Source organism: Schistocerca piceifrons, chromosome 9, assembly GCF_021461385.2.
Source record: "Schistocerca piceifrons isolate TAMUIC-IGC-003096 chromosome 9, iqSchPice1.1, whole genome shotgun sequence".
NCBI classification, from domain to species: Eukaryota; Metazoa; Arthropoda; class Insecta; order Orthoptera; family Acrididae; genus Schistocerca; species Schistocerca piceifrons.
The window spans coordinates 223,351,270-223,357,853 of NC_060146.1; the positions used below are offsets into that span (position 1 = coordinate 223,351,270).

Here is a 6,584-nt window from a genome sequence, read left to right on the forward strand (position 1 = left end):
TGACCGTGCAGCTTTCTTAGAAATAAATCATAATTAATTGAAACCCTCAGCTGCCGACAGGTGTTGTTGATATACCTCGATGGGGACAGCTGGAAATGTGTACCCCGACCGGGACTCGAACCCGTGATCTCCTGCTTACGTGACAGACGCCCCTTGCACGGTTCCCGTGAGACACACATTCCCAACTGTCCACAATCTACATACGTAATGTTCCTAATCGATATTCGCCCATCCACTCATTACTCGCGCACACTAAGGTGACGACTCCCGTAAGAGTTTGGGCAACCTGTGTGCATTCGCACAGACGAAGGTCAGTGGCTGGGTAGCCTTTAACTACATATATATGAAGATAGTAACTGTTCTCGAAAGAACAGACACCATTGATGACCGTGCTCGATTAGGAACATTACGTATATAGACCGCGGACAGTTGGGAATGTGGGTCTCACGAGAAGCGTGCCAGAGATAAATCCCTCCAGTCGCGCTATTCATCTGTGTCCTCGGTGGCTCAGATGGACAGAGCGTCTGCCATGTAAGCAGGAGATCCCGGGATCGAGTCCCGGTCGGGGCACACACATTCAGCTGTCACCATCGAGGTATATCAACAAGACCTGTCGGCAGCTGACGGCTGAGGGTTTCGATTAACCCTCCCCGCGCAACAGTCGTTCAATGAAGGAACCTTCTCGTACAGCACAGCATCATCAGCAAACAGCAGTATCTTGCTGTTCAACCTATTCACTGATCATTTATCTGTACAGAAAATATCTATATAGGAAATATCTATACAGAAAACGACAGCGGTCCCATCACACTTCCGTAAGGCACTGCTGACGATACCCTCGTCTCCGATTAACACTCACCGTCGAGGACGACGTACTGGGTATTAAGTCTTCGAGCCATTCAGAAATCTTGGAACCTACTCCGTACTCTCGGACCTTCGTTAACCGCAGTGGGGCAATGAGTCAAAAGCTTTCTGGAAATGTAGCAACACGAAATCTGCCTGTTACTTTTCACACGTGGTTCGCACGATATCGCGTGAGGAAACAGCGAGCTGAGTTTCGCATGAGCGGTGCTTGCTAAATCCGTGCTGATTTCTGGACAGTAGCTTTTCTGTTTCAAGGGAATTTATTGTACTCCAGCTTAGAATACGATCAAGAATTATCCAGCAATACGGTGTTAAGGATCATCACATCATCATCATCATCATTTTCCAACTCTAGTCTCTGCCCAGCGTTTTCTTGGTCTTTGCCGCGGTCTTCTTCCTACGAAGTTCAGGTAGAAATACTTCTTGGCAGGTCTTTCGCTGTTCATTCCCACTACGTCCGCACACCACAGAAGCCTGCGTTTCTCCATTACACAGGTCACAGGGACCTCAGTAACAGGTACTTTTCTGTTCACCTGATTTCTGATTTTGTTCTTGCTAGTGGATTGGTTCGTAATTAATCTCATTTCTGTTGCCCAAATTCTGTTGAGGTCTTTGTTTAGTTTGGTACATGTTTCTAAACCATATGGAAGGACTGGTACGAAATAGGTGTGGTATACTGTCGCTTTTGCTTTTCGTGTCATTTTAGGGTCCCAGAGAAGATTTCTGATTTGTATCTTAAAACTCGATGCTTTCTGTGTCCTGCTGAGTACTTCCTGCTTAATGGTGTTCTCTTTCAAGATCGTGCTTCCGCGGTACTTGAAAAGGAAAGCAGATTCTACTTCGACTCCTTTAAGAAATATATTTGAGATTGTTTCTTGCCTTTCTACTCTCTTTGATTTACGTATTTTTATTTGACACTACAATAGTGAAGCCACAGTGATAGTACATAAAATTTTTTCTTTTAAAAAAAAGGGTTACATCACCGGTTTCAAATAACTACTGTTTTTAAAGAAAAAAATTTATGTACTGTCACTATGGTTTCACTACTGTAGTGCCAAATAAACATATAAGTTATAGTTTGGTCACACTCCTTACGAAAATTGCTTCGAAATATAGAATTACTTACTTTTAGTCCGAAATTTCTGAACGTGTTGTTCAATCATTGAGTTTCTTCTGTGTTTCACCTCCTGTCTGTGCCAATACTTTCAAATCGTGAGCAAAAACCAGGGTGTTTGGTTCGCTGTCTGTTTTCCCGACAGATTTTATGATCTTGTCCATTACTATTAGAAACAGATTATACGGCTCTTCCTTGTTGGACACCTCTCTTTGTTTCAAACCATATTAAGGATCTTGGTCTGTAATTCTGCGGCTCCGTTCTTTTGACGTTCTTATTTTACGCTTTTCGCATGTTAAGAATCTTCCACGATTTGGAAGACATTTAGGTCCATTTTGACTGTAAAAACTATTTTCTTCACAAAAACCACTGAAGCGGTTTACACAGTTTAGCTACTTCCAAGTGGAGTACTGGGAAAATTTTGTGGCTTGTAAAAGACGAAAAATTGATACGACCTAATCATAAATGTTTATATCTCTAAAACTGCACCCAGCCTGGGAACATGCATTGGCATCTCAACAAAGTTTTGATAACTAAGCCGCGTCTCTTTCGAGAAATTTCACTGATTCGCAGAATCCATCTTTCACTTTGCAGCGGAGTTCGTGGTGTTCTCAATCTCGCTGGCAGGTTAAACGTCTGTGCAGGACCGGGATTCGAACTCAGAACCCTACCTCCAGTAGGCGGTGCTCTCATCGACTGATCAGTCGAGGTACGACAGCTTCGGTCCCAGCAGCAGCTCCCTGCTACCTTTAAAACCTCGAGGTAGCTTCCTCCTGCATCAAGATGATCAAACAAATGCAGTGTACCAACGAACAAAAATCAGGCCGAAGAAGACCATCGACAATATACACATACAGCAAGAAACGTACATCCTATCCGAATAATAGCTTTTACGATCTTATTGCGTACCGCTTGAAAATGAGCCATGCTCGAAACCAGCAGCAATAAATAATAAAGATATAAAGAAACTCCTCTGGTGAACTATCGTTACAACACATTTTATATAGAACTAGCTGGCAAAGACGAAACGGCCCGGGTATTCATTTTGTCGGATACTGATTTTTTTTTAGAAATGAAAACAAAATTCAAATGTCTTTCTAGTGAAGTATTGCAACCATTTCATTACCATGTATTGGTGAAAACAGCTTTGAATTTATGAAACAGTCGTAGAAATATGTATGATGTACAAATGTTAAGTACAGTATCCAAATTAAGCAACATGATCCCGCACAGTTTGTGTGCACTTGTAGCAGCTGCTTCGCGTGTTTACAACGCGATTTTGTAAACGTCTGTATGGCAACGCCGCTTCATAGCTCTGTCGGTGGCTGTTATTTTCCCCTAGAGCGGTTTGCGCTTCGCAGTTGATAGATGTTACAAGCCCTGCCAGGTGTTAAGTTGAGTAGACTGTTGGAGTATCTTATTAGGGAGGAATAAACGGATTAAAACTTCATTGATGCTGGGGCTTTTTCTCACGTATCTCAGTGTTTATGACGTCACATTTATGGAACTATGTGTCTAATAATGCTATAACTGTGTAGGTACATTGAGCGGCGTATGTGGATACTGTGAGCGAAATACGTTGGGAACAGCAAAAAAAGTAATACATTTAAACGTAATGCACAATGGGGCAGTTTCTCACGCATCTCAGTGTCTGGGTCGTCACATGTCCTGAACTATGGGCGGTACCACGATATAACTTTTTGTAGCTGGGTAGATCACGTAACTAATGAGGAGATGCTGAACAGAATTGGGGAGAAGAGGAATTTGTGGCACAACTTGTCTAGAAGAAGGGATCGGTTGGCAGGACGTGCTGAGTCATCAAGGCATCACCAATTTAGTATTGGAGGGCAGCTTGGAGGGTAAAAATCGTAGAAGGAGGCCAGGAGATGAGTACACTAAGAAGGTTCAGAAGGATGTAGGATGCAGTAAGTACTAGGAGATGAAGAAGCTTGCACAGGATAGAGTAGCATGGAGAGCTGCATCAAACCAGTCTCTGGACTGAAGACCACATCAGCAACAACAGGTGCATTTAGCAGGATATGTGAATACAGCCTGCAAAATTTACTGCGAATACTATCAGTAACACGGAAAGAATACATTTAAACTTCATGCATCGTGCGGCAGTTTTTCATGCATCTCACTGCTCATGACGTCATATCTCCTTTGAAATAAGTCCAGTGGTTTAGGAGGAGATGTGGAACAACACACACACACACACACACACACACACACACACACACGATTTTATAACATGTATGGATTCTTGACATATAACACAGCACCATACCAGCGATTATTACCAAAAGTTTTTTTTTTTTTTTTTTTTTTTTGTTTGTGGTTTTAGGGCGCAAAACTTCTATGGTCATTAGCGCCCAGCCCGTGACATAGAAAACAGGAAAAAACGAAATTTAAAATCAGCAGCAATGGGAACAAAATCATAAAATTTGAGTAACTAAAGGCAGAAGGAATGCTTAAAAATCCACTATAGGAAGGGGTTGGTTGTCCCCTAAAAAAAGCTTCAAATGACTGACGTCATTTCACTGTCACTAATAAACTGTAGAACGCGGTCAGCTGAGCGCGTGTCATCTGCTAAAATCGACGATAGATCAGGCGATAGCTGTAGACGGGAGCGTAACGGATTAAAATAGGGGCATTCAATTAAAAGGTGTCTGACCGTCCACAGCTGAGAGCAGTGGGGACAGAGTGGGGGAGGAGCACCGCTTAAAAGATGTCGATGACTAAAAAGACAGTGCCCTATCCGGAGTCGAGCTAAAATTACCTCCTCCCGACGACGCGTTCGGGAGGAAGAGGTCCAAGCGCAAGGAAGGGCTTTCACTTCCCGCAATTTATTGTGGGGAAGTGTTGACCAATGCGCATGCCATAAATGAGCAGCTTGGCGACATAAAACGCTCCGTAGATCGGTAAACGGAAGAGACTGAATAGCTGGCCGAGGAAGAGAGACTGCAGCCTTGGCCGCTATATCGGCCGCCTCATTTCCACAGATACCAGCGTGTCCCGGGAGCCAGAGGAACGCCACTGAGACGCCCCCCAGGTGGAGCGAGCGCAGACAGTCCTGAATCCGGTGGATCAGAGGGTGAACAGGGTAAAGAGCTTGGAGACTTAGGAGAGAGCTGAGAGAATCTGAGCAGATTACGTACTGTATCCGCTGATGGCGGCGGATGTAGTGGACAGCCTGGAGAACAGCGTAAAGCTCCGCAGTATAAACCGAACACTGGTCGGGAAGCCGAAAGTTATTTGGGGTGTCGCCAACAATATAGGCACTCCCTACACCTAACGATGTTTTCGAGCCATCGGTGTAAATAAATGTGGCTTCCGTCATTTGTGCACATAGAGCAGCAAATGCCCGACGGTAAACAAGTGTAGGGGTACCATCCTTGGGAAATTGACATAGGTCTCTGAGCAAGTTGATCCGGGGACGGAGCCAAGGCGGTGCTGTACCCCAAGTTGTCAAGAAGGTTTTAGGAAAGCGGAAGGAAAGAGACTGGAGCAGTTGACGGAAGCGGACTCCCGGGGGTAGTAGGGAGGAGGAGCGGCCTGCATACCAGACATCAAAGGAGGCGTCGAAAAAAAGGTCATGCGCTGGATTAGCAGGCATGGAAGACAGATGGCTAGCATAACGACTCAGAAGGACTGCCCGCCGATTGGACAGCGGAGGTTCAGCAGTCTCAGCATAAAGGCTTTCCACAGGGCTGGTGTAAAAAGCTCCAGATACTAAACGTAATCCACGGTGGTGGATAGAGTCGAGACGCCGAAGAATAGACGGCCGAGCAGAGGAGTAGACTATGCTTCCATAATCCAATTTCGAGCGCACTAAGGCGCGATAGAGGCGGAGAAGGACCACTCGGTCCGCTCCCCAAGAGGTACCATTCAGGACACGGAGGGCGTTAAGCGAACGCATACAGCGAGCCGAAAGATAGGAAACGTGGGAGGACCAGCACAGTTTTCTGTCAAACATAAGACCCAAGAATTTAGCGACGTCGGAAAACGGAAGGTTGACAGGACCTAGATGTAAGGAGGGCGGAAGAAACTCCTTACGTCGCCAAAAATTTACACAAACGGTCTTACTGGGTGAGAAACGGAAGCCGGTTTCGATGCTCCACGAGTGGAGGCGATCGAGACATCCTTGAAGACGTCTTTCAAGAAGGCTGGTCCGTTGAGAGCTGTAGTAGATCGCAAAATCGTCCACAAAGAGGGAGCCCGAGACATCAGGAAGGAGACAATCCATAATTGGATTAATGGCGATGGCAAACAGTACAACACTCAGCACGGAGCCCTGGGGTACCCCGTTTTCTTGGGAGAAAGTACGGGAGAGAGTAGTGTTCACCCGCACCCTAAATGTGCGCTCTGCCATAAATTCGCGAAGAAAAAGGGGCAGCCGGCCTCGAAAGCCCCAAGAGAACAGTGTGCGGAGAATGCCTGTCCTCCAACAGGTATCGTATGCTCTCTCCAGATCAAAAAATATTGCTACCGTTTGGCGTTTCCGGAGAAAATTGTTCATGATATAAGTGGAGAGAGCAACAAGATGGTCAACGGCAGAACGATGCTTTCGGAATCCGCATTGGGCTGGTGTTAAAAGACTGTGGGA

The 6,584-nt window shown here is 45.4% G+C and overlaps 1 non-coding gene across 1 annotated transcript; it reads left to right on the forward strand.

Moving 5' to 3' along the window:
• The first annotated feature begins 496 nt into the window (after nucleotides 1–496).
• On the forward strand, nucleotides 497–570 carry Trnat-ugu. Its single transcript has one exon. It is a non-coding gene; the product is annotated as a tRNA-Thr (tRNA).
• Nucleotides 571–6,584: the final 6,014 nt, after the last annotated feature.